This window comes from Canis aureus, chromosome 17 (genome assembly GCF_053574225.1).
Source record: "Canis aureus isolate CA01 chromosome 17, VMU_Caureus_v.1.0, whole genome shotgun sequence".
Lineage (NCBI taxonomy): Eukaryota > Metazoa > Chordata > Mammalia > Carnivora > Canidae > Canis > Canis aureus.
In genome coordinates, this window is record NC_135627.1 from 16,401,126 (window position 1) to 16,428,931 (window position 27,806).

A 27,806-nucleotide genomic window follows, 5' to 3' on the forward strand; every position below is an offset into this window, starting at 1 on the left:
TGATTTAATGATGTAAGATTTTTTTTCTTTTAGGAGACCATGCTGCCTTTGTCCATTGGGCTCTCCTTCCTTAGGAGTTAAGGGAACTTATTCTCTCCATATATTCTTACTGGGCAAGCTGGTGGAAAGTGGCTCCCACCTGCTGAAGTGTCTTAGGAAGTTGGGTCTCACGGATGGAAATGACTCTGATCCAGTTTCCAACCCACACCCATGAGGGTGGCACTTTCTGGTATTAACTCTGTATTCCTTTACCATGTGGAGGTAGAGTAACAGTCCAGTCTTCAGCAGGGCAGACTTACTCACAGCACCCAGGTCCTGTGGTACTGATAGGGACCCAGAAAAGTTTTAAAATTTTAATTCGTTTTAAAATCAGGAGGAAAATGAATGCCATAATAATGACTAGATAATAATGAATTCCACTTGGATTATATTCAACCTTACTCCAATAGAGTTGTAAATATTATATATCTACATAACATTATAATATATAATACATATTATATATAATTATATATATATTTTAGTGGAGGAAGGAACCCAAAAAGGCAAAAGTGCTCAGGGACCATGAAAAGTCATAATGTTGCTCTGGTCCAAAAAGATTTGCTTATCAATTAGGTCCAGAACATGCTGGGAACTTATCACTACTTGGCAGTAATAAAAAAGCTATTTGGGGAGTATAATTTTGTTTTAGCTCTGGGCTCCTCTCCCCTGACAGTGCCAGTCCACTCTCACCCCAGGCAGTTTCGCTAGGGCGATTTCCCCCTGCTTTAACTCCAGCAAACCTGCAGGGGAGCATGTTGGTGTACACACAGGGAAACAGAACATCTAAGATGGTAGAGAATAATGTGCCACCATCCAGTTTCTGGAATAGAGAAGGGATACAACTAGTATTTATGGAATGTAAGAATGTAAGCATGGCGTTGTCATATTCTAGAAAGGGCCAGGGTTTGGAGCCAGAGACTTGGGTAGAAATTTTGGCTCACTAAGGATTGTTTTGATCAAATCTCTTAACTCCCCTGACTAGCCTATGAAAATTGGTGATAATAATGCCTACCTTGCAAGTTACTGTAAGGTCTGAAGATAACTTATGTACCTACACTTAGCATACAAAAATACAGTAGTCCCCATGACCCATGATTTCATTTTATGCGGTCAACTGTGGTCCTGAAGCAGATAATCCTCCTTTTGATGTATGGTCAGTAGGAGCCTCATGTCATGTCACAGAGCTACATCATTTACTTCACTTCATCTTATCATGTAGGCATTTTATCCTCGCAGTATCACAAGAAGAACAGTACAGTAAAATAAGGTATTTTGGGGGAGACAGAGAGAGAAAGACCCATATTCACATAACTTTTATTATAATATATTGTTATAATTGCTCTATTTTATTATTAGCTATTATCAATCTTTTACTGTGTCTAACTGATGAATTAAACTTCATCATAGGTACGTATGTCAGGGAGAAAACATAGGCTCTACAAGGTTAGATACTACTACCTGCATACTTCAGGCATCCACTGGGGGTCTAGAAACAGGTCCCTGCAAATAATGTGCTACTTCCAAAGAAGTACTTAATTTTTAAAAGCTATTATAGATTGAGAAGTGGAATGTGGTGGAATAGAGACGAACCAATGGTAAAATAAGAGGTGTTCAACAAGTGATGATGTTATTAAGCATTGCCTTTCTCAAAGTCTTGAATGGCTCTCTACCATTGATGGAAGGTAGGATACAGAATGCCTCTGTGGTTCAGAGCCCTTCCTATCTAACAATGCCCCTCTGTCCCCACTCTTTTCTTCACACTTGCAGTTTTGTTCTAACTTTTCCTCAAGTTATCCAGGCCCTCTCATACCTCTGTGCTTTTGGGTATGCTGTCCCCTCTGCCCGGACTGCTGCCTGTCCCCCAACATTTGTCTGCCTCGAAGTCCTACCCTTCTTCCATACAATTTCTTAATCTCAGTGCTTCCTTATTCCATGTTCCTTTTCAGTCTCCTCACCTTGTTAGAGCTTAAAAATGAAGACATGATTTCAAAGTGCTTCTATTTAGTTTTGATGCATTTAAATGTAGAGTCTATAATTCCTTGCCATGTAATCACCATTTGAATTTACTGAGGTAGTGTGGAAAAATGGGATTCTGCTTTTTTAAAAAAAAAATGTATTTATTTATTTATTCATGAGAGATAAAGAGAGAGAGGCAGAGATACAGGCAACGGGAGAAGCAGGCTCCCTGTGGGAAGCCTGACATAGGACTGGGGATCACACCCTGAGCTGAAGGGGGATGCTCAACCCCTGAGTCACCCAGGCGCCCTGGAAAATGAAATTTTGAACAGTCTTCTTGCCCATCTTTAGTAAATCCTTAGGCTAAAGTAAAATCAAACATTTCATTGTGTGTCTGAGGGGCCCTAACTTGTAATAATGTTTCCTTCTCTCTCCCTCCCCCAACACATTTATGACCATTAAAGTACAGCTTTCTCCTAAAAGCAACCATACAAAATTTCCAAATATTTTCATTCTTTATTTTCAAATATTTTGGGCCATCCATTGTCAGAAATTAAATTAACCAAATTTGGGAGGAATTCATACTTCCATAACATTATTAACCATTTTAAATTTGGCTGATATATAAATGGGGAACATGTAGAGCATAATTTTACAAAACTCTTGATAAAGAGACAAAATCTAGATTTTATTAAGAAGTAGATAGCAATTTCCAAATTGATGATTTAATTTATTAATCCATTAAGTTCATGCTCATTTTATTCCATTTAGCACTTGAAACTGAGAGACCAACTTTACCAAAATAACTTTGATCATCGTAGATAATTCATAATTAAGTCTTAAAATTGGTTACAGAATATTAATGCATTTGGACTAAATACATATTTAATGAAACTTAGAACTAAGTGTTTTCAGGCTTCAAATATTTATTATCTGTCTTTTAGATGTCCGCATTCTTTGACACAAGTGTACTATAGCTTAATGCTTCCAAGGAGATTAAAATATGTATTGTATTAATGTGAGTTATGATTTATGTCAGAATGTACTGTCATCTTCTCTAATAAAAAAGATTACAAAACAAATAGCTATAATGTATTGGGGGGCTGATTTGAAATCTCCATGTTCAATTTTTAGCCAGGAAAGCTATTTATAAGGCCTCTCCATATTAAACAATACCCAATCAGTTCTACTGACAGTGAGGTGGCATCTAAAAATAAAAAAGAATGAGAAACAGGCCTATTATTGAGAGTGAAAGCCAGGCTGAGATTGCAATATAAACAGGTTTGCAACTACAGTGCTGATTTCTTCGTCTGAAGAAGGTAAAGCCTACGATAAAGGGTAGGGCACATCAACAGGGTGCAATATGTTATAAAAGCTATTATGATGTCCTACAAAATGAACATTTTTAAAAATTCCAAATTCAGAGTCTATTTAAAATGCATTATCCAAAAGGCTATTTGCTATCTTTAGAAGTTTAATGCATTTTAAAGTAATACTCTTGCATTATGAAGTGTGAAATCACAAAGTTCGGCATGGGAAGACTATAACCAAGAGCTCCTCCATTATCCAGTGCCACAAATCAGGCAGGGATCCCATTACCAACAGGCAGGTGTCACATTTATATCAAATTTGCTTGCATAGGTCACAGGGTCCAAAGTGGCCAAGATACAATTAGTAGAAAACATTTAACATGCCCTACCTTTTAAAGCTTATACTTAGGGATAGATGAAATATTTTCTTCTGGAAATCTCTTCAGTACATATGAATATATCCATATACATAAAATGTGTATCTGTACATTTACTTTTGGGAGGTCAATTATATCCTATGGAAGAAAATTAAGAATAAAAGATTTGATCAAGCAAGTAGCTACTATCTTCCTATAACAGGATCCTATTATTTGCATCTCATATATAATTTTGCTTCAATAAACTACTGCTAACATGCAAATAGTGGGCGTTAGTTTTGTAAAGAAGAGTGAAAAATGCTAGCTGGGTAGCACTACGGCATACCTAGCAAGACCAAAGAGATGCATAGATATAGTTTTGAAGAACAGAATGGCAATAGTGTCAATTTAGCTAAGCTCTAAGCCCCATTTCTATTAGAATAGACATTATTAAATCCCACTGTGTGCAGTAAAAACAAATCTAAGTTTCATTATACATCCAGTAATTCTTGATTATTTAAAAAAAATCAGTTTCATTACATTTATTTACACCTCTCATGTTAAAGAATTCTAGTCTGTTCATAGACAGTAGAGGGAGAGATCATGGTTTTCCTGAGATTCGTTTAAGTTTTTTTTATCCCTTCCATCATTTCTATTACTGCAGAAATCACCCAAATTATTTTCCCAGGTAGAGAAGATCTCAGTAGGAGAACTGTGGGATTCATTTTGTGCTAATAGCCATTTGCAACCCCTACATCAGGAAGTTTAAATGGATGGGACTTTCATGTGGGTATTTTATGGCCTATTTCACTTTCCTACTGCGGAAAGCCTTAGACACCACATAGAGATATATGTCAGTATCCTGCTTATCCTAGATTTTTTTTTTAATCATATAGGAATAACAGTAACAATACCTTTCAATTACCATTTGTGTGTGACAGTGGTAAATAATTCCTGAGGCCTGAGTTTTCTCATCTGGAAATTGGGATAAGGAGACCTACTTCACTGGATATAAAAAAGGAAAAATAAGGTGATAAATCTGAAAGTAATTTACAAACTATCAAGTGCTATCCTGATCTTAAGTACCTTATATGCTTTGCAAATAACAAAGGACTAATGACGTTATCTCACTGGATCTTGGAAAAGTCCCCATGTGTTAGAAGAGCAGGGATTCATGGAATTCATGGTATGACTTTACAGGTGAGAAAAATGAGTTTGCAGAGTTGAGAAGCTACTTGCCCTAGCTCTCATTGCTGGTATGTAATGGAGCTAAACCTGCAACCAGGTTCCAAACATCTTGAAAGCATTTGCTCTTTGTCCCCTTGCTTCTCTGTACTTTCTGTGGCTTCTCACAGATAAAGGCTAATCCATTTTCTGCAAATTTAAGGACTGTGATTGCTCTCCACCTGATCACGCGTGGCATGGCAGATCACTCCCCACCATCCTCTACACACTGCATGCTTATGCTCCCTTTCATCTAGTCATCTATACTGGGCCTGATTGCCTGAAGTCCTGTCCCCAGCTTTTAGGAAAATTAAGGTTCTGCAATGCTTTCCAAGGCTCATCTCAAGCTGTACTGTGGCCCGGACATTTTTTTCCAGTAAAATTGTTCAACCACCTCACTTAGCTCTGTCTTGGCAGAGTTGTCAGGTTAGTACCCCACAATCTAGTGCTTGATGAGATTGTAGCTTTTTTCATCCTTCTGTGTATGTGACTCTTATCCCCCTGAACCAGATGATCAAATCCGATGTAGGGTATAAAGCTACTTAAATATATACCTCCCACAAACTTAGAACACTGTGGATTAGATTGAATCTAAAGGATTATTAAAATAATTTTTATTTTAGTTATGCTGATGGTATTTTGGTTATACTAAAAAAAAAGAGTTTGTAAAAAGAAAAAAAAAGAAAGGAGAGTTTGTATTTCCTAGAGAAACACACATGAATATATAAAGATAACATGATATAATGTCTAAGATCAATTTGAAAATAATCCTGCAAGGAGTGGGGGAGGTGGAGGTGGATGGAAACAGGAGGTTAGGTATGAAATAACATTGGCCAAATACAGTTATTGAAATAGGAAATTGAGAAGATGGGAGTCCTTTATATATTGCTCTATTTTTGTGTATGCTTGAGAAGTCTCATAATAGAGAATTAACAAAAATAAGAGGCTAACACAAAGGAAAGCTGATACCTCCCATAACTATTGGCACAATAATGAGTATATAGAAGCTTTAGTGGAGTCATGACTCTACAGTAAAAAATATTTTAACATTTCTGGCCACTTTGAATTAATTTCTTTTTTTTTTTTTTTTTTTTTTAATTTTTATTTATTTATGATAGTCACACACACAGAGAGAGAGAGAGGCAGAGACATAGGCAGAGGGAGAAGCAGGCTCCATGCACCGGGAGCCCAACGTGGGATTCAATCCTGGGTCTCCAGGATCGCGCCCTGGGCCAAAGGCAGGCGCCAAACCGTTGCGCCACCCAGGGATCCCATGAATTAATTTCTTATTTAGAAGATAAGGCAAGCTTTTGAACTCTCACCTCAGAAATAAGTTTGATGGTGAGTTAATTCTTCCCCAAGGGAAGCAGACAGGGGTGAATGAGGTTCCTTCTTATTCTACTCTGTTTTCTGTACCTTCATATGTAACCCTATCTATTGTCCATGTTTGGGCTATGCAATAAAGAGAATTAAATATAGGTGGCTTAATACTGGATTTAATTTACTTTCAAGTATCCTTAAATTGAACTACTCTTGAGCAAATAAAGAATTACAACATGGTGCTCAGTGTCCAGCTGTCTAAAAGGTAGAAGAAAAAAAAAAGAGAATAATGGATGTCATAAAATTTTAACCCAAGCACCAAAATTCATTAATTTCTTCATATCTGAGTAGATGATTCGAAAGAGAAACTAGAGATGGTGGCCACTTCTCTCTCCTTCCTCCTTTCCCTTACAAACCGTAAGGCCTTCTGGGCAGAGCAGTTTGCAGGAATTGACTCTCCAGACTCCAGGGGTGGTCTCTGACTTCTATGAGCCACCCAACACACACCCCAGCTCTGGGCCACAGAGCAAGTCACAGGGCTAGGCACAGACCCACTTTGAGTCAAAGAGATATGAAGAAGGAACCCTGATAAAGCAGCTGACTGATATTGTGGAAGTAATTTTACTCTCTCCTGCTGGACATGAACAAGGAAAAATTCAGCCTCAGTTATGGCTGGCCATCTTGCAACCACAGTGGAAGCCAGCTCTGGGGAGAAGCCATTGCACAGAAAGTAGAGCAGAGATGGAGTGACACTGCTCCAGGAGACACTGCTGAACCATTGAATTAAACTTTCCTGAAGCTTACTTTCCCCTTGACTTTTCCTTTTGAGACATGTTGAATTTTCTTCATTATTAAAGCTTGTTTGAGTTGGGTTTTTCAACCTGAAGAGGAGAGTGTTCCAGCCAACACACCAGTCTTATCTCTGGCACTTAAACAGTGCTGCTGCTCTCAGTGAGAAGCCATAATCCATGTGTGTCTTGTTGTCTGCTGTATGCCTCTTTCACAGTCCATCTCCAGATGGCTGACCTAATGATGAATCTGATGGGCCCTGGGACACAGTTGCCCAGGAAGGTGGATGGCATTTACTGCAAACTGTAAATCTTATGAAAAAAAATATATATAAGCATAACAATGAAACATGTACGTGGTGACAGTATTTTAAAACTCTTAACCATATACCTTGTAAGCGAGAAAAGTTAACTGTGGGGCAGCCCCGGTGGCTCAGCGGTTTAGCGCCTCCTGCAGCTCAGGGCGTGATCCTGGGGACCCGGGATCGAGTCCCATGTCGGGCTCCCTGCATGGAGCCTGCTTCTCCCTCTGCCTGTGTCTCTGCCTCTCTCTCTCTCCTCTCTGTGTATTCTCATGAATAAATAAATAAAATCTTAAAAAAAAAAGTTAACTGCATCTATGAAAAGCCATCTTATATACCAATCCACTTTTATCAGTGATTGGAAACACAAAGATTAGAAATAAGGGTAAAGTTAAAGAGACTTTTTGACTGCTCTTTTCTTCCAGGGAAGAGCACACAGACGATGGATGTACATGCATCTCCTTTATTTATTAGATTTTTCTCTTTACTCTTTGAATCATGATTTGAAAGAAGAAAAGTATAAGGGCCCTATGTATGGGAGAGTAAGAGAGCTTATGAAATGTGTGGTAGAGATGGGAACTTAGCATTTAATAAAATGATTCCCCAAGACAACACCTTAAACAAACATCTTAACTGATCAGCTGTACCTGGCGTAAGCTCAAAAAGCTTGGGGTGGGCAGTGACCTGGCGAGATCCATACTCTCTGGTGGAGAATGAAATACAACTTACCAGGGTACTGGTCATCCTAAAATAGTTAGGATTTAAGTCTGAAAAGTAAAGAATGTCAACTGAGCATCATCTGTAAAGATGTCTGTTGTTATAAGGCTTTTAAAATGAATCATTTTAAACCAATGTTCCAACATGAAAAAAACTATACAACTATACAGTTTAGTTTTGCTTCTAGGTTGGTTATAGTTTTGAATCCTATATATATAAACTAAATCAAGAAAAGAGATATTGGCTTAGAATTTAGAGAATCCAGACCAAAAGGCCTTACAGTGGCTATGAAGATCTTGCCTTAAAAGGGGACATGCATGTTTTAATTAGTGAATCAATAAACTTTTGCTGAAAGCCAACTGGGTGTCTAACACTTTGCTATGGGTTGAACTTACCAGGTCTTGTTTCATGGGCATACAAGTTGTCCAGTAGTTAGCAGTACTTCATGTTTGGTGTAAATGCTCTTTTGTCAGCATCTTACAATTCTTTTTTTTTTTTTTAAGACTTTATTTATTTATTTGAAAGAGAGAGAGAGGGAGAGAGAGAGAGCGCATGAGCATGAACAGGGGGATGGGCAGAGGGAGAGGGAAAAGCAGACTCCCCTCTGAGAAGGGAGCCCCACTTGGGGCTTGATCCCAGGACTTCGAGATCACGACCTGAACTGAAGGCAAACGCTTAACTGACTGAGTCACCAGGCACTCCAGCATCTTACAATTCTTAATAATTGTTGACCAGGGACTCTGCAATTTCATTTTGCTCTGGGCTTCTGAAATTATGTAGCCAACCCTGATGCTTATGTAAGCTTTATTTCCTGTCTATCTGTAACTTGTGGACTATCAGAGATAAGACCATAGGATATATACCAAAAAAATAATCAAGAAGATTGTTATTTCCATCTATACTGACTATATAGACTGTCATAAAGCACCAACTTGGATAGGACAGAGCATTGGACATAAGGCAGCATGTACAATTATAGAAGAATGATGATATAACCAGCATACCAAGTCTTAGAGTTGGAGACATTGGTATAAAGGGGCAGGATTTGCTAAAAGATCCTTCTCAGAGGACCTAGGACACATTATTACTCACTTTCAAAAGTTAATACTAGTGGCCACTTATTGAGCATTGACCTTGTACTAGACATATAAATATAACATAGTGGAATAATTCTCACACAGTCCTTTTTAACAAGTAAGGAAAAGATGGCTTGGAAAGAATGAGTAGTGTGTCAACAGTCCCACAGCTAGTAAAACGTTGATGTGGAATCTTTGCTCAAATCCACCTGATTCCAAACGCAGGCACTCACATTTTGTTACTCTTTGTTATCTCTGCATAGGTGCATGGCTATCTGCATAGATATCTCCCAACATATACATTAGAGAAGGGAAAAAGCATTAGTAGGTGGGCTGGTGGGAGTAAATGAGGGCTGTGGTGCCCAGCTGGGGAACATCTGGATGGTATAGATTAGGGTGAACTAACATTAGGAAATAAGGACGAAGATAGGAATGCACGTAATAGCTACCATACACCAAGACTTATAATGCTCCTTGCTTTATTCACAAGTTAAAAGACAGAGCCAAGATTCTATTAGGAAATGGCCACACTAGATCTAAATCCAGGCCTGTCAAACACCATGTGTGGTCCTCACCAACATCTCACCTGTTACTCTTGGGTGGAGGTACGAGGGGGTGGATTTTTGAAGGATTCTAAGAGCCTTGCCTTGATTAGACTAGGTGCGGAAAGTAGACTGTGGATTGGGAATTCGGGATTGTTGATAGGAGAGATGCTGAGGGAACATGAATGTGGCCACAGGGCACGGGACAGTGGGGCAAGAACAGGGGCAGGGAACCTGCAAAGGGATATCTATTACTTCAGGGGTAAAGTGATGAGAAACTGGAAGTGTGAATGGAAAGGAAAGAGTGAGAGTAGAAATATTCCAGAGAAATGTGTACCTTCACATGAGATGATCTCTTAGGGAAATCTGACCATGCAAGAAGTCTTTACCTCCTCTTTCATCTTTCATCTTCCTATTATTCTCCACAAAATATCCTAACTTATTTCTCCTTTCCTTGTATATTTTTGTCTTTCTTCTCCCTCCTTACTTGTTTCCTTTGCTTCCTCCTGTCCCTAGCCCCCGTTTGTTGAAAGTGAGGCTATATTTTGAATGTTTATCCTTGGGAATGTTTTTCTAAATTGCTTTTAAATTATGCATTTCATTTATGAATTGTTTTCTCTTTAACAGAGTTAATGGCATGTGAGCTATCCTTTTCTTTTTGCGAATTAGTCTGTCTTTAAAAAAACGTATCATCAAAATATATATCAGAAAGGGTAATTATTCAACTCAAACTATGATTGTGTCTAATTGACACTCCAGAAATATCCTTCCTAGTAACATCTGAAACAATTTATTAAGATTTTTTTAACACTGATTCATAGCTCGTATCTCATTTGGAGCACACAAAAGGTTCCTGATAATTTTATTATATAGAATGTGTATTCTATGGAGATGTTCTACATCATTTTGCAAATACCTGGAGACCCAAAACTCTTCATGCAAAACCAGGTTTACTGCCCATTAGCCAACTGGCTGGTTGTCTTTAGGATTTTGGAAGAAAACTTAGCATTGCTAGAGAAGTGAGGAATGGGGTGCTGGACTTCTTATATTATGGATTCCTATGATGATTCCCATCTTCCCAGCCTCCCAGGATTGAATCCTCAGTCATCCCAGATTCCCCATTTCCTGCCTTTCCACTGCAATCAGTGCCCAACCCTGTGACTTCTTTCATACCTCTTTTCTTTTTTTTTTTTTTTAAGATTTTATTTATTTATTCATGAGAAACACACATACACACACACACACACACACACACACACACACAGAGGCAGAGACATAGGCAGAGGGAGAATCAGGGTCCATGCAGGGAGCTGGATGTGGGACTTGATCCTGGGACTCCAGGATCATGTCCTGAGCCGAAGGCAGATGCTTTACCACTGAGCTACCCAGGAGTCCCTCATATCTATTTTCTATTTCAACTTCCATCATACCAGCCAGAGTTCATTGTGTCTCACCTGGATGATATGGCACCTCTGCCTGCTATCTTCCTTCTTCCAGTTTACATTTCTCCATTTCAGTATGCATTTTGCTCATGGGGTGATGTGCCCAAGTCATAGCACTGGTCAGAAAAGTCTCTTCCTCAAAGTCCTTCAGCGGCCTCATGGATGGGGCATTTGTCAAGGTCTCCAGACCTCTAAGCCTCCACGACGGGGCTTCAACTTGATCCCCAGCTTTGAGAAAATGCCCAGTTTTCTGGTTTCCTATCCACCTCCATGCTGTCCACTGCCCACCCTGATGAGAACTTACCCAGGCCTTTAATTCTCCCATTCTTTGTATCTGGAGATTCTACCTATGACTACTACCACCCTCCCATTCTCTCTCCTTCCAAACCCAACTGAGCTTGACCATCTTTCATGAAGCTTCCTCTGGTTCAGCTCCCAGTTGAGGTATTCTCTTGCTTCTCTAGGTCGCAGAGCTAGGACTCATTTTACCATCCTTTGAGCATATTTCCCTCACTAGATAATAAATGGCTTAAAGGCTGGAATTATAATTACAGTTTTAGACAGTAACTTATCTAATCTTTTACATAATCCTAGGAAGAAGGGACAGATCCTCATTTTATAGATGAGGAGCCAAGGCCAAGAAGGCAAAATAACCTTGCTCCAAGTCACCCATTTAGAGAGGGGCAGAACTGAGATTCAAACTCAGGAGTCTGGCCACAGGATAATTTTTCCTGCTTAGCCACTACATGCTTAGGTCTTTCTGACTACTACCTTATATCCATGCCTGACCCATAGATGCCAGCATGGTGCCCTGCACTTAATAGGCAATCTAGGTAGGCAGGCCTTTAGAGGTGAATTGAGTAAAACTTATCTAACAAGGCCTGGAAAAGATCTTACTAGTCTGAGGAAATGACATGTGAACCAGAGTCTCTTGCCCCAGTGCTCTCCTAATTACTTGGACTCATGGCTATCAATCAGGGATAGGCACCAGAAAAATATGCAGTAGCTAATATGAGAACCATGTATATTTTATGTCCATTTGAAAAGCAACACTCTATCACACCTCTGGGAGCTTCTGAGCATGGGTCTGAATATAAATAGGCATACTCACTGCTTTAGTCAAATTACTTGGCATTGACACTGAGTCCCGTGCCAATCTGTCCTGGAGCAAATAGGATCTGAGCAGCCTGATGAAGTGGAAGACTTTGTAGCAACCGAGAAGATGCCTAAACTTTTGTCACCAAGGTGTAACCTTCGGCACTAGCACATTCTGGGCCTGAGTGTGGCTGGGTAGACATCACAAGACTGTGGTTACTATTGGTACTCTTCAGGTGTACCCGTTGGACCACATGTACGGCATCTGCATTGCCCACACCCACATCCACATGTACATCTACATCTTGTTCTCTGACACGTGTGATTTTCCTGAAGTATCTGCTCAACAAGTATCCTTGGATCATGACTACTGCTCCCCTGATCTCTTCTCTGGCTTCTCAGCAGTTCACAGCAATGTTAGAACTTGTCTTCCTCAGGGCTACCCTATTTCATTAGGCCATAACTGCCACAGCATGTATGCAGTTTGGCCTCACACAGTTTTCAGAAGTATATCTCATGGCAGGACTGTGAAAAAAATCAAAGATGTCTTGATGTTTGACCATCTAGGGTTTATGCCCAACTCTGTTACTGCCCAAGTAGCCTAGGCATGCTACTCTACTTCTTTGGGCTTATAAATTCACATCCTTTAAATGATGATGTTAATACTTGTGGAGATTGAATGAACTAATGCTAACCATGTTTTCCATAACTAATAAGTCCCTTCCTTGTCTCTTTTCCCTCCATTCCTCTGGGCTCCAGTATCTCTTTGCAGGTGATTCCTCCCTCCCTCCCTCCCTCCCTCCCTCCCTCCCTCCCTCCCTCCCTTCCTTTCTTCCTTCCTTCCTGTTATTTTTAAAGATTTATTTATTTGAAAGAGAGAGAGAGAGTGTGTGTGAGTGAGAGAGAGCACACATGAGCAGGAGGAGGGGCAGAGGGAGAGAATCCTCAAACAGACTCCACATTGAGCACAATCCCAGTGCAGGGCTCAATCCCAGAACCCTGAGATCATGACCTGAACTGAAATCAAGAGTTGGATGCTTAACCAACTGAGCCTTCCAAGGGCCCTACAGGTGATTCTCTTTCAAACTGCAAACAGGGCTTAGGGATCTGGCATGGGTAGAAAGGGTGGCAGAGGACAGATGGCAAACGTCCATGTTAACAACTTTGGACTTTATTCTAGAAGTAAAGATGGGTCACTGAACAGTCTGACGCAGAGAAGTGACATGATTGATCACCCTTTCACAGTAGAGAATGCTTTAGATCAGATTCCAAGTCTGACCTGCACCGGTGTCTTGGGAGGGTATTTAATTAAAGTCAAATTCACCCCACAGTCTGCACTGAATTAAATTCTTTTGGCCTGGAGATCCTCATTTGATAAAGCTTGAATGCTAGCTTTGGGCTCTTTGAAGTTTTAGGAGAAGGCAAGGCTGGAGGCAGAGAGAAAAGCATTATTATGTATGTGAGAATTAAGGATGGCTTCAATGAAAGCAGTGGAAAAAGAAGAGGGCAATCTGAGATATTTATATGGGGGAATCTACAGCTTGTTGCGCTCAACATTATTTAGGAGAGAAGGGAGAGAGAAGCCAGATGGCGCCTAGATTTCTGGCTAAGTCATTAGAAGGATGGTGTGCTCATTAATAGAAAATGAAATAAAGAAGAGGAGGAGCAGGGCTGTGGGAGGTGAGAGGAAGTTCACTCAGTGGCAATAGCCAGTAGACAGGTGGGTTGATGAATACTGGCATTCAAAAGGGGAGCTGAACCATAGATGCAAAGTCAAAACCTACGGTTGTTGGGAGGCAGAGGTTAGGGGGGGATGCCTGGGAGGTGGGCTAAAGGACCAGTGCAGACACCAGTTTTGGGACAAGAAGAGGCAGAAAAGAAGAGAGTAGTGATAGATTATTAAGATCTAACCTTTTTGCCTTATAAATATAGGCAAAAAAATATAAACATGGGAGAAAATCTGTAATTTCAAAAGACATATTTTCATAGTTCATAATACTTTAAAATTGACCTTTCTTGTTGACCTACAAATAATGCTATTTAAAATAGGTTCTCTGCAGAAAAAAAAAACAAATTAAGAGATCCTCCTATAATTAGTTAAATACAATGTGCATCAGGGGAGATTTGTTAAGTTGGCACCTTAACATTTATTATCTCATCTGGGGTAAGTATTACACCTGAACTAAGTCTAGTTTGATTGCCTTTAAGTTCCTCAGATCTATGTCTATATGCAATTGGAAGACAAAATGCTAATATGAATGGCTGAGTTAGTATAAATGAGATCAATTATTATTTTTATAGTCTTACATTTATATAGTTCCTTTTAATATAAAAAGTGCATTTTAATATATTAATTAATCTGCACAATTTTATGAGTTATGTTGTGTCCAATTTGGAGATGTGAAACCTTCCTAGATGGGTGTGTCTTGGACTCACTGCACAGTTCTTAATGCATGGATCTTGTTAAGCTGCTGCTTGTGATTCTCAAAGTCTAGAGTGGGGTGCATTACTCTCAAGCTCCTGGGTGATGTCAATACCGCCAGCCTGTGGGCCACATTTTGAGTAGCAAGGATCTGGTCTATACTTGATTCTTGTGCTATTCTTGATTCTTATTGCTAAATAAATAAATATTTTATTTATTCGTGTGTGTGTGTGTGAGAGAGAGAGAGAGAGAGAGAGGCAGAGACACAGGCAGAAAGAGAAGCAGACTCCATGCTATTTCCCTTTGTGGCTATTAGTTTTTAACAAATAGCATGGTAATTTTTTTCTGTGTCATGACTTTTTTTTTTAAGATTTTATTTATTTATTCACAAGCAACACATAGAGAGAGGCAGAGACATAGGCAGAGGAAGAAGCAGGTTCCCTGTGTGGGGTGGGGCCCAATGTATAACTTGATCCCAGGACCAGGATCATGCTCGGAGCCAAAGGCAGATGCTCAACCACTGATCCACCCAGGTGCCCTGACATGACATTTTTAAGTGGTAGGTAGGACACATGATTCAGATTGACCCCACATCTACCTGCTACTAGCTGGGTGGTCTTGATAAGGTCAATCTTCTTCATCTTTCTGCGTTTTCAGGCTGAGAAGATCAAATAAGTAATAATATGTTCATGGACTTTGCAAAGACTTAGTGCTATTTATCAGACCTCATGTTTACATACAACAGTGCTTCCAAATTTATAGATTCATAACTCACTTATTTTCTGAGACTGAACTTAGCTTTGGTGTTTTTGGTATTTGCTTTCATTGATGATAATGATGATCTTTGCTTTACTAAGCAAAGGATGTTAAACTATTTACATGATGAGGAGAGACTGGTGAATGGAATTTGGCTTCTTTGATGAATATTAATGGAGGCAAAACAAAGGCAATCTGCTGGTGGATGAGCTGCTCAGGAGGAGGTGATGTTCATTAAGTTCTACTTTGTCTCCCTCATATTTTCCACCAAGAAAATTATTTCTCTTTTCTCAGAGCACCTACTCCACCATTGGATGCACAACACATAATTCATTTGAAATATGTAAGGTCTTGTAAAGCCCCTTCTAATGTCAATCATTTAAAACTTCCGTTTTAAATAAATAAATTTAATTAATTAATTAATCAATTTATTTTAAAAGATTTTATTTATTCGTGTGTGTGTGTGTGTGAGAGAGAGAGAGAGAGAGAGAGGCAGAGACACAGGCAGAAAGAGAAGCAGACTCCATGCAGGGAGCCTGAGGTGGGACTCGATCCCAGGTCTCCAGGATCAGGCCCTGGGGTGAAGGCGGCGGCGGCACTAAATCCCTGAGCTACTGGGCTGCTCTTCTGTTGCTTTTAAAATATTATGTTAATATGTGGATATATGTTGCTTTTAAAATACTTTGTTAATATGTGGGTATATTATTTTCACAAATCATATAGGTTTTGGAACCCCTGGAGAAGGGTGTTACATCTTCTGTATGATTTAAAGCATAGTAGATGCTTAGTAATTATGGGTTGTCTCAATCTGACTTTCATTAGAATTAAAAAACTCCAGTTTTAAAACAGTAAATTTGGGGGTGGGGGGACATAAATTCCCCTTCAGCAAATTTCTGTTGTTTAATTAGAAAATCAGATGATATCTTAATGAGAATCAAAGCATTGAAAGGATGGGAATTTTAATTTCCACGGGGGATTAGGATCACTTGGGGAGAAAAAAAGCAGGCTCAAGGATGTAAGAATATGTCGCAAGTGCCAACAACAAAGCAAGCAATGTATTGGATTCTTCATATATTTTTTTTATTCCTTTAACTTCATCTTAATAATGTTCTTCTATTTTATGTATTGATCTTACTTACCTATCATTGGACGAGATGCCTGGGTTTTTTTTTTTTGTTTGTTTGTTCTTTGTTTTTACCATTAAAAATCCAACTCCAGCCCTGTACTAAACCTTCAAAACTATTTGTTTTAGAAATGAATGAGTGATTCTATTTATATGTTGGGAGACTGAGAAGCAGTACATTTAAATGAATTGCCCAAGTAATGATGGACTGAACTGAACTCAAACACATGTCTATGTGTCTCCAAATCCAACTAACTCACTAGCCTTCCATAGTAACTCAGGGGCTTTAGACATCCAACTAACACTAATTGATTTTTGGGTAAGAAAAGGAATCTGGGAAAGGAATGAACTTGACTGATGTTGTAATTCTAACTAAAGCCTAGGGGATGTATTAAGTGCCTTTGAAACTCATCAACCCTGCTACTTTTGTGGCTGCTATCCAGTGATAATGCCCACATTATTGGGGTTCAGTGTGGACTGTGAGCCTTTCATTACCCCAATTTCTAAATCCAAAGCAAGCTCCTCTGTTCCATGCTTATCCTTCTCTGATGAATGAAGGAAAAGAGAGCCAATAAAAGGAGAAAGGAATAAAACAAAGAGGGAAAGAGGGTTGTGTATAGCAAATGAATTATATTACACAATTGACCCTATAAAATACTTTTCTTTCCACTGGACTTCATGTCATTTATCCTCACTAGCGATGACAGACATTTTTTCTTCATGTGTATATCCATAATGTACATATTGTGTTATACTCCTCCAGCCATTATTTTGTGACTTGGGTTGTCTTGTGGATGCCCTTTTAAAAGAAGCCTCTGTAAATGTCATGGAGGTGCTCTGGTCTATATGTCCACATGGGCAATGTTGAGTATTATAATAACCTGTTTGCCTCCATGCGGCTTCCAATACATGCTGGTAATCTGCAGTCTCCAGGACTTTCAGGGTTTATTGGCTCCTTCTCTTTTGTTTTGGTTTTCAGACACCAAAATAAAACACTTTTAAGCCCAAACAACAGTTTATATTTATTGCATGGTGAAAGCATTCTGGTTCACCAGGGCCTTTCAAACATCAGCTTCTGTAGCATCCTGTTCAGTTATGAGAGAAGCCACGAGATTAGGAAAACATAACAGGATAGCTTTCAATGAGTAGCCATCAAGGCAAATAGACATAAAGGGTCTTAACATTATCCTTATTGTTCAGTTTATAACAGATCTTTTCACAGAGAACAATTCTTTCATATGTATATACATATACACGTATATGTATATGCTGCTGCCTGCCATCTTAAATATCCTTATTTCTTGATATATTTCATTTTCACAAAGGGTTTCCAGATGTAAAACAGTCAGCATCAGACCATCCAGTAAGCTCTGACCAACCTTGCCTCTATTTCACTTCTTGGAGATGCCCCTTGACTTGATGTGGCTTCATCTATAAGGCTGGGCAGTTTTGGTTTCCTTATGCCATGAAATAGGCAATCGTAATATATTGGAAATGCTCTGAGATTCCTGGAAAAGGAGAAAACTAGGGGAAGATTTATGTTTGGAAATTTTACCATACCCATGTGGAGTGAGCAGTGATCAACAGAACGTTGGGATCTCAGTGACATGTTTTATAGGCAATTCTTAAAACTGAATTTATTCATTCATTTTTTTCAATGACTCAACAAATTTTTTTTTTTTTATGTATCTACTCATCTCTCTGTATCTGTTTAATTGGATCCTAGTCATCCTTTGTATTTCAACTTAGACATCTCTTCATCTAGGAAAAACAAATTCCCATTTCATGGTGGCTCCCCATGGCTGTGGTGCTTAAGAGCCGAAGCTAGGGTGGCTCAGTCAGTTAAGCATCTGCCTTCTGCTCAGGCTCAGGTCATGATCCCAGAATCCTGGGATCAAGTCCCATGTTGGGCTTCCTACTCAGCAGGGAGTCTGCTCTCTCTCTCCTTCTGCCTACCACTAGCCTTGCTCATTTTCTTTCTCTCTCTCTGACAAATAAATAAATAAAATCTTTCTTTAAAAGATTTTATTTATTCATGAGAGACAGAGAGAGAGAGAGAGAGAGAGAGAGAGAGAGAGAGACAGGCAGAGGGAGAAGCAGACTCCATGCAGGGAGCCTGATGTGGGACTCCATCCCGGGACTCCAGGATCACACCCTGGGCCGAAGGCGGGCGCTAAACCGCTGAGCCACCCAGGGATCCCTAAATAAATAAAATCTTTAAAAAAAAGAGAGGAGGAAAAAGAGAAGCACTCAAACCAGCCTTTCTGGGAGCAAGGATGCCAAAGAGTTCTTCCTAGATAAAGGGAGAAAAGGGACAGAGATCAGAGAGGGAAAAATGTCCTAGGTGGAGAGGATAAAAGACTCCAAATGGGAAAAAGTATGCTGCATTCAAGGAACTAAGAATATCTCAGTATGTCTGGGAGCAGCTAAGGCTGAGGTGAGAAATGAAATGGGAAGGGGGAGAAGGAGCCAGAACAAGAAGGGATTTGTAAGACATACTAAACAGTTTAGATTTCACAGGAAACTAAAGACAGAGAGAGATGGTCAGATTTGAGATAGCGAGTGATCATGCTGGCTGAAAAACAAAGTCTAGAGAGGTGAGGAGGCTTTTGCAATGACGCAGGCAAGAAATGCCAGTGGTGGGAATCAGGCACATGGCGGATGGAATTAAGAGGACCAGTTCCAGAGCTGCTAAGAGAATATGATTAACCGGAAGTGACTGGCTGGCTTTGAGGAGTGAAGGGAAAGGGCAGCAGAGGGATGTGTTCCCCCTTCAATATTTCAGCTACTTTGGAGGCTGGCTCTCTGAGATGGGGAGGAAGCTATTGGAAATCTACTGGGAAGGGGGTTTTGACAAGTATCTGGGATTCTGAGTGCCATGTGTTAGTCCAAACTATACTTCTATTTTGAGACATTACTGGGAACAGGGCAACATGCTGGGTGACATGACATTTAGAAAGATCTCTAGTCTTGGAGGTTTCAGTCTAGTGTGAATAGAAAACACCCACAGAAAATTCCTGCAAGAAGCAGAACGTGTGAGGTGCCATGGCCAAAGTACAAAGTATGCTGGGAGGGAGCAATCACTTCAGGTTTGGCCAACTGTGACATGCTAACCTTTCTGGCTATTTCTTCTCTGGTGGGTCAAAGAAGCTAAGACCTTTTTAGCCTTCTGCTAAACATCTGTCTCTAAAAATCTGAATCAGAGTCAGACACACAGGGCTTGGTGTCTCAGCAGGGAACATCACGAGTCCAAACATGCTGGCTTGTTCACAGCATTTTGACCCTCATTTGGACTAAATGTCACTCTCCTCTAATTATCCTGAACGGATGTTCAATGTTATTCAAGGTTCGAATCATCAGACTTCATGCTGTCTCACTATGTCATTTTCTAAAGGCACAACAGGGGTACATGTGAATACAGTCTGCTGAGGGAATGCCCTGGACCCAAGGTCTGTCTTTATTGCCATTAGTCCAATTTCAATTACAATCTATTTCACAGCTTTTCCTGGGACAAGCAGGCCATCCATACTGGCCTTCTCAGATGCCTTCTTCACAGATCCTATCTTCATTGGGCTCTTGGGGGACTTTGAAGCACCTATGGTTCATTCATTTTTTCTTTCATTCATTCCATTCATATCCAGGTTGAGTTCCCATACTATGCAGGGGGGAAGCATGCAAAGATGACTAAGATACTATCTCTGTGGCCATCAAAACTTGCAATCCACTGTGACCGATCGGACATGTATAACATACAGTATGAAAAGGGACTATATCTCATCTGTTCATCCTTCTAGGGTCTATTAGCTGAGGCTGAATGGTGCTATCAGTGGTGCAGTTTCCATTCATTTGATAATTTCTCTGTGTCAGGCATCCGGCTAAGTCTTAATTTTTCATCATCACATTTGACTCCGCAACAATCCCAGCTACATCATAGTCTCCATTTTACAGACGAGGTCATTGAGACTCCAAGAAATTAAGCCCCTACCCGAAGTCCACATATCCAGGATGAACCCACAACTCTCTCACTCAATGCCTGTTCCCTTAACCTCACTTCTGTGCTTTTCGTTATCTCAAATATACTTAGTGCTGCTGCTTTATTTTCTCTCTGTGTAGGTAAGACAGAGAAAATAGCTTCTGAAGAATCACTGAGAATGGAGACCTGAACTAGCATGTTCAAATAACACTCTGGGGCCACTGTCCTTTCAAGTGAATATTTTTTACTTGATATTTATATCCTACAGTAGAAATCTGCCAGTTAAATTAAGTTGCTGTTGTGTTTGACTTGCAAAATAATGTCTAATATTTCTATTGAATCTATTAGCTGAATCAGCTGATTTTATTCCTATAATTCAATGTAACACGTTGCTTTCTATTTGTTATCCCCAGAACACCCTTGTAAACAAGATGTTTCCCGTAATGGGTTTTTCCTGGTAAAAATCATTTAACAAGCAAATATCTCCAATCCATGGTAATATGTGCTGACAGCCTCCCAACCATATTTGAAATATGAAGGCAGTGTTTCCAGGATGACTCAAGCCAATTGCTTTAATACTTCAATAAAAATAACTGCTATTAGTAGGTTCAATACTGAAGGCACATAATTTCAATCCTGGTTCATAAAATTTAATTTGGATTTATTTCAGGATAATGATCATTGAGAAAAGTATGTATTGGAATGGTCGGGCACCTGGGTAAGGACCACTAATCCACTCTGAGACATTGCTGGGCTCCAACAGGGTAGCTGGCAATATATATACACACACCATTAATTATTTGCAGGAAGATTTTCTGTGACATTGGTCTCAAGGTGCTCTGCTCAAATACACTACTCAGCAGAATCCCTGCCACACAGCACTCGAGGAAAATGACTTTATATCAAATTGGATTCTCTTTGGCTCTGACCACATGACCAGGTTTCATGGATTCACTTTTTTTTTTTTTTTTGGCTTACATCTTATGATATTTTGACATTTTTATGATAAATGGATATAATTCCAGTGTTATGAGTAAGAATGTAAAACATGATATTAATTCAGAAGGAAGAATTTTAGAGCTGCAAGAGACCTTTGAGATGATCTCATCTATACCTCATTGTTAACTGAAATCCTGAAATATATGACTTGCCCATGGTGACAGAGCTAGGGCTCAGGACAACTTATTTGATTCTTGGTCCAGTGTCAGTTAAATGAGCGTGCTGTTTACACTGACCCAGATGGCACAAGCATTGCCTACTGATGGTGACAATCAAAGCTCACCTTTGTTGGAAGTTTAGGATACATGGCGAGTTCCACCTGACTTACCCGTCACGACAATCCTATAACTCTTAATCTACTTATGAGAAAAGGGATGCTCACAAGGATGAAAATAACTTGCCCAGGCTCAGCCGGCTAGTTAGTGGTAGCCATAGGGTTTGACCCAGGCATAGGGCCTAACTGCCTTTAATGGTGATGCTGGGTAGAAATCCTTCAGCAAGGTCTTGGGAGTACTATGTATGGGTCTAACACAAGTGGTAGCAAAGTATCTGTAATGTTTTTCTAAATGAAAAGAATTAAAACAAGGAGATGAGGAAGTGAGATTCACAAGCAGGGTTATTGAGGGTTGAAGAATAAAATGAAGGGAATTATTTTTTACTTGCAAATTGTCTTTGTAATCACTTCAGTTTCTTCATTTATTTTAGTTGGGATCACTTGGGATTGCCCATTTTGCGTTTTAAATTTAGTGGTATCCGGGGATCCCTGGGTGGCTCAGTGGTTTGGCGCCTGCCTTTGGCCCAGGGCGCCATCCTGGAGTCCCGGGATCGAGTCCCACCTCGGGCTCCTGGCATGGAGCCCGCTTCTCCCTCCTCCTGTGTCTCTGCCTCTCTTTCAATCTCTGTGTCTATCATGAATAAATAAATAAATAAATCTTTAAAAAAAATTTATTGGTATCCAAATTTCTCAATATGCACTTTCAAAAGCACATGCTGATTTTAAGAGACTTAAGGTAATTAATTTGTCTTTAATAAGAATGAAATGAATGTTTGCAGCAGTCTTCAAGGACAAACAAAACACATTATCACTCATTTGTAGTATTTTATTGCTTTTCTTTGCTAATAATAGTGGAAATATATACAACCTATTTCTTCATTTGGCAAGTGAAAATATGAAGTATTCTGCCAAATTGTAATGTTAAAATAATTATCAACAGTCATTTTATTTCCCAATAATCTAAATTTTTTTTTTTTTTTTGGCCTGGTCAATAATATAACTACTGCATTTCTATGCAATTACTTTTTTTTTTCATCATTTTTAATGTATGACAACTCATATGAGACTTTCCATCTACAAAATGTTATATGATCTTTCTTTTTTAATCTTGGGAGATATTGTCGAGGAGCTGATTTATGACCCTGCTTGAGTAACCTTGGACATGTCTCTATCTTGTACATTACTGATAAAATGATTCTGCTTTTGCAACCTGAGATTTGAAAAACACTGTCATCTCAAAACCCCCAAAAGATAGTTTTTTGAAAGGTATAATTACTCCAAGGGTGAAAAAAGACAGGCATTTTTCATAAGTTCAATTTTGCTATGGTCCCAAGTTGGCAAAATGTATTAATAATAATTGTTGAAGGTAAATTATCCTCTCAAGGACTGGAGATAAATGTTTGATTGGTGAGACTGTCCTAGATAGTAAATTACAACTGTGTCTAGAGAAAATCACACAGCTTGTTTTTTTTTCTTTTATTTTCTGTTTTTAATATACTGGTCAGTGGGTATAAGTCAATGCAAGAAAACATTTATTGTATGTCTGCAATGTGCCAAGCACTCCGCTGAGTGTTCGGGAGAGCAAGGTGGATAAGGTGCAGACTTGACTGTCAGGACATCACGGAATCCATAAAGATAGCACATGACAAAATTGTGAGTCACGTTGTGAGCTCCCACAAAGCAGACCAGAAGAACTTTTCACCCTTACACATGCCTATGTACTTTTACATGAATAGTATTGGCCATTTCCTCATTTAAATGATTTCTTCTGATCCTTTTATGCTTATTTTATTTGGGTATAACTAAAATCCTGGCTTCTCAGACTTTAATTGCACAAACTGAAAAGTCCACATGATCTTCCCATCAGCTGTCAGGTTGCAGCTTAATATTTACTTTCTCTTCTCAAACCTCCAGACTGGGTTGGTGGCTTCATTCTCCATGTTCATTCCATTCTTCCTGTAAACAGCTATCTCAGCACATGTTCCCTTCTTTAGAGTTACATATTTACTTCTTTATAAGTGTGTCTTCTTTTTTTTAATTAATTAATTAATTAATTAATTAATGATAGACAGAGAGAGAGAGAGGCAGAGATACAGGCAGAGGGAGAAGCAGGCTCCATGCTGGGAGCCCAATGTGGGACTCGACCCCGGGACTCCAGGATCACGCCCTGGGCCAAAGGCAGGCGCTAAACCACTGAGCCATCCAGGGATCCCCATAAGTGTGCCTTCTTTACATGATTATTCCCCATCATCTTTAGATTCTCCCAAACTTGGAAGAGTCCACGGATTTATGGAAACAAAGCATAAAAGTTTGCGGAGTTAACTAGTGAGTTACCTAGTGTAGAATTATTGGGCTATAGCTTCTCACATATACAAATCTTACATTTTTCATGCAACTGTATGGGACTTTAAGCAAATCAATTAATCTCTCTGGTCCTAAATTCTCAAAGAATTAAATTGAAGTATCTGGGCTACATGCTGTGGACATTCCTATTGGGTTGAGTAAGATTTGAAGGCTTTTATGGTCCTATTTTCCTGACTGTAATCTGACTTTAAATTGACAAGCTTCCAAAATTTCAAAATGTTACATGAAAGTAATTAAATAGTGCTAGTAACTACCATAATGATCAATAATGTGTAGAAGTTGCTTTATATAGAGAGGAGGTTAGGTAAGTGGCTGTATTGGGATTCTAATCTATTTTATGCATCTGTCCATCAGTCCATCCATTCATTCATTTAATAAATATTTGTTGAATTGTTTAATAAATATTTGTTGTTTAATAGGAGGTAGGCATTATTCTAGGCAGTAGAAGAATCTAGGACACCAAAGGAACTACACTTTTTGTCAACATTTAAAATTACGCTTTTTCCTCTGAACGACACAACCTTCAAAGTTGTTATTAACATTCATTATACAAATCTGTGTCCCTTCATGTTGTCTTGGGCCTGGTTTAAGGGATTTTATAATATATATATTTAACTGTATAAATTCTGTCTTATAAAAGCAGATATTCTGATGCATATACTCTGCTCCATATTTCAAGAATTGCTATAATTCTTCAGTTTTATTCTGTGCACTGAGAATATTAACTTTGGTTATGCATTATCTTTCTATCTTCAGAGATCACTTCAGATTATGCTAAATTAAGTAGACTTCAGAATAAAAGAAGAATCCACCTATTTTTTGGTTGCATGCTGGGAGTGGATGTTTTAGAAGTTTTTTGTAAATTGGAAGTATATCCTTTAGTTAAACTAGAGTATGCAGAGAGCTATGATTCCTTCTCTCCCTTCTCCCCCCCCCTCACACACACACACACAAACACACACATGCATTCAGAAGGGTCTTTTCTCATGAAAAAACTAAGAACTGAACAGATGAGCTTGGAACTATTAGTCTTGGAAAATGGACACATGGATGCTCCACTTCTGGTGTGTTTGTGTGTGAGTGTAAAAAGAACCTAACAGGGTGATGCATGGAAGTGTTGAGTCACTATATTGTATACCTGAAACTAATATAACACTGTATAACTAACTGTTAACTAACTGGAATTGAAATAAAAACTTAAAAAGAGAGAGAGAGAGAATCTAACAGCAAAGAGTGGAGGCTGAATGGCATGAGAAATCGGCTGACAGACCATTCATGGAAGTCAACCCAGAATGCACGTACTAGGGGTGTCACAGATGGGAAAAATAACAAGTACTCTTCCCACTCTGTTAGTAGAACAATAGAGCCTAGATTTCAACTACGATGTTACAGACACTGCCTCGCCTGGTTACAGCTGCTTGTTGATGGGAAAACAGACACTGCTGTTTTCTTCCTTCAGCTGGGTAATTTGCAGTATCTTCTTCCTACATATTTATAAACAGAGCAACAGCTCTATTAAAAGAGAGCATGTGAAAGGACAAATATTGTGTGCTTTTCCTTCTATGAAGCAAATTCATAGACACAGAAAGTACAATGGTGTTGTCAGGGGTTGATGGAAGTGGGAATAAGGAGCTACAATTGTCCAATGGATAGAGTTTCAGTTTTGCAGGATGAAAAGAGTCCTATGGATGGATGATGGTGATGAGGGCACAACAATGGTGATGTATTTAATGATACTGAACTGGACACTTAAAAATGCTTAGGATGGTGAATTTCATGTTATGTGTATTTTACCACAATTAAAAATAAGTAAAAAATTGAGATAAAAATGACTGCCTAAGTTTTATAAGGTACTGTCCCACAAAACTGGGTTCTACCCCATATATATATGGTAAATAATAATATAATAATTAAACATAAAAATAAAAAAGTGTTATAGGCTATATAATATCATATATAATAATATCAATTATATAATATTACATATTATTGGATTAATTATTAATTATAACATTAATCGTTATGTAATAGTGATTATAACCCCAAAGGTTATTACTTTAAAAAAAGGGAGGGGATCCCTGGGTGGCTCAGCGGTTTGGCACCTGCCTTCGGCCCAGGGCGTGATCCTGGAGTCTCGGGATCGAGTCCCACATCTGGCTCCCTACATGGAGCCTGCTTCTCCCTCTGCCTGTGTCTCTGTCTCTCTGTATCTCTCATGAATAAATAATTAAAATCTTAAAAATAAAGGAGGGGCAGGGGAGTATGCATATACATTTTTAATGATAATGCAACCATATTCCCTTCAGGAAATGTCTTCTTTTCCCCAGAAAAACAAAATTAAACTTTTAACAACTTTGCTTCAGTTGAAACACAGTATGTACTTGTACATCAATGGCACGTTAGAATCGTATGTGACAGTTATGTCCAGATCAAGAGAGCCATAGGGCTGTTTTCAGTTGCCACAGCTATATTCTCTTTCTCCAGGGCTGGAAACATACAAATGGCATCTTTCTAGGTTTTCTGGCTTCAAATGGAAGTTCAGTAATCAGAATAATATCTAAGAAGATGCCTGAGAAGCACGTCATGATTCTAAAGACTGATAAGATACTTACACCTGAGGTTTAACTATCATATTAAAAATCCAGATTCCCCAAATCAAATACTTTGCAAAGATAACATTGCCTATATAGAAATACTGCCTGTCAAAACCTCAGTGTAAGCCTAAATTAAAACTGAAATAAAACCCATTAAAATTCTCCTGGACAAAAACCATTTGTCTCTTTGATGGTAATAAAAAGTGCAGTGAAAAGCAATATAGCAAAACCCCCTATAAAGCCCTTCAAAGAGAAAGAGAAACCATGTCATATATTCTTGAAAATGAACACTGAAATTTCTATTTAATTGTATTTTAACATATAAAGATCTGTCAATGTTCTTTCTACATATATATGTATAAATATATTTTAATTTATATAATATATTAAAAGTTATCAACCAATAATGAGAATATTCTTTTGACACATAAGCAAGAAGGACACACTTAGTACCAAGCACTGATACTGTTTGCAATATATGCAAGAAAGCCTGAAGATTAGGGAATCTTGGGACGCCTGGGTGGCTCAGTGGTGGAGCGTCTGCCTTTGGCTCAGGAGATGGAGTCCTGCATCAGGCTTCCCTCAGGGAACCTGCTTCTCCCTCTTCCTATGTCTCTGCCTCTCTCCGTCTCTCATGAGTAAATAAAATCTTAAAAAAAAAAAAAGCATTAGGGAATCTTCTAGAAGAACATGAGGAGAAACAAACAAAAAAACAGGAAGAAAGCTTTTATAAGCATCTGAATAAAGCCTTTAAGTGTGTTAGGTGAATATTTTGAAGTCAGTCATGTTCATTCAAAGGATGGAAGGGAGGACCTGGGCAAAGTGGATCATCTCCAAGAGCTGTGTTCTAGATTTTAAATGGTTCATTTCTTCTTTGTAATAATTTTGGATTTTTGTTACTGAGACAGTTATTAGAAAGGCACATTTTTCATTCATTATTTAAAATGTGTTGCACTGATCACAGGGGTAATAAGGATATATTTGCTGTCTGGTGATGTAGTAGACAATTTAATTCAATGAGAATTTATTGAGTCCGTATTACATGTGCTGTGTAGGTAATGTGGAATATGCAATGAAGATCAAGATATGGTCCCTAGTTTCCAAGTATAATAATATAGTATTGTTCCAGTC

General features: G+C 38.9%; 1 protein-coding gene across 2 annotated transcripts in view; it reads right to left on the reverse strand.

The window, feature by feature from the left end:
* GPC6 (glypican 6) overlaps positions 1 to 27,806 on the reverse strand; it is a 1,085,955-nt gene that overhangs the window by 211,294 nt on the left and 846,855 nt on the right. The window lies entirely within an intron of this gene.